The 1,456-nt window shown below is 37.4% G+C and overlaps 1 non-coding gene across 1 annotated transcript; it reads right to left on the minus strand.

The window, feature by feature from the left end:
- Window positions 1-1,137: 1,137 nt before the first annotated feature.
- LOC111895487 (small nucleolar RNA R71) lies at window positions 1,138-1,244 on the minus strand. The gene has a single exon (XR_002851575.1). It is a non-coding gene; the product is annotated as a small nucleolar RNA R71 (small nucleolar RNA).
- Window positions 1,245-1,456: the final 212 nt, after the last annotated feature.

Here is a 1,456-nt window from a genome sequence, read left to right on the forward strand (position 1 = left end):
CAAAAATGGGAGGATATGTACGGTCGCATATTCACCTTGCCATAACATCTGAAGCACCTGAAACAATAAACGGAAACCGTAAACACATATACAAATAACAACATGCATATTGAGTTCCCCCAAAGTACACACAAGCTTAGTAGCACATATACAAATAACAACATGCATATTGAGTATTAAACTCTTAATAGGCTAAGAAAAGTATTAATGATATGTGCATATTTGACTATATATTTAGTATAGATTTTCATCAGTTGTTAGCTAATTATTCACGTATTATGGAAAAAAGGTACTTAATAGTGTTCAAATTGTATTTTTAGTCCAAAAGAGAAGCTCGAAAGAAAAACAAAGCAGGAGAAGCAGTTGGAAGCTCGGGAGTGGAAACAAAGAAGAAAAGATGCCAAAAACAAGAAGAACTCGGTGAGTCAAAGCTTGACACGACGAGTTGGATCGAAGATTCGCAAAGCTCTAGAAGTCCTAGCTGTACACGGAGTTTTAATGAGAGACTCAATGAGTTAGGACCTTGAATCGAGGAGTCACCTTTGTTTCTAGAAAAATATAAATAGAGACTTTGAGATAGAGATAGAGACTTCTCTGGAACCCTAGGAGGCTCAGATTGCGATTGAAGGCACTGCTAGACCGAGAGAAGCTGAGGAATCATCCCTAAGTTCAATTGTGTAGAGGATTAAGGCAAATTCTATTCATTCTTAGCTAAGCTTTTGATTGAATTATGTATGAACTAGTTGAATTTGTTTTTGAGTTTGTTTTTACTGCAGTTATGAACTAAAACCTTTAAATTTTGTTTAGGGTAGATGATTTTGTGAATATGGATTATTTTTTGGTTAGGATTAATTCTAATTGTTGATATTGTTTTGTTAAGCTTGTTAAAAGGAAATTCCCTTCTACGGGAAAGATCACGAAGACAGTTACAAGTACTTAGACGAGGTCAACGATGTATCCAATTACTTCAATGTTCCGAATATGCCTCGTGAAACCATTTTGCTTTGTCTGCTTCCTATCACATTCAAAGGAGCTGCGAAAGATTGGCTCAAATCACTCCCTCTCGGATCCATCACTACATGGGCTAAGATGAAAGAAGAATTTATTGATCAATTTTTCCCTCCCTAAAAAATAGCCAAGTTGAAGAAAGCCATAGCTAACTTTGAACAGCAAGCTGGAGAGTCCCTTTATGAGGCATGGGAGAGATATAAAGGTTTACTAAGGAACTGCCCACATCACGATCTAAATAGCCAACAAGAAGTCTCCATTTTCTATGATGGAGTGAATGTGACCACAAGGTAACTGTTTGATTCGCAAGGAACTCTCACAAACAAACCACCCCCGGAAATCAAAGAGCTAATTGAAGAATTCCCTAAGCACTCTAGAGAATATCATAACCCACGGAATGTGCTAAGTCGGGGGGTTGTGAACTCAGTTAATGATAGCATGGCAGCAA

Source organism: Lactuca sativa, chromosome 9, assembly GCF_002870075.4.
Source record: "Lactuca sativa cultivar Salinas chromosome 9, Lsat_Salinas_v11, whole genome shotgun sequence".
Taxonomy (NCBI): Eukaryota; Viridiplantae; Streptophyta; class Magnoliopsida; order Asterales; family Asteraceae; genus Lactuca; species Lactuca sativa.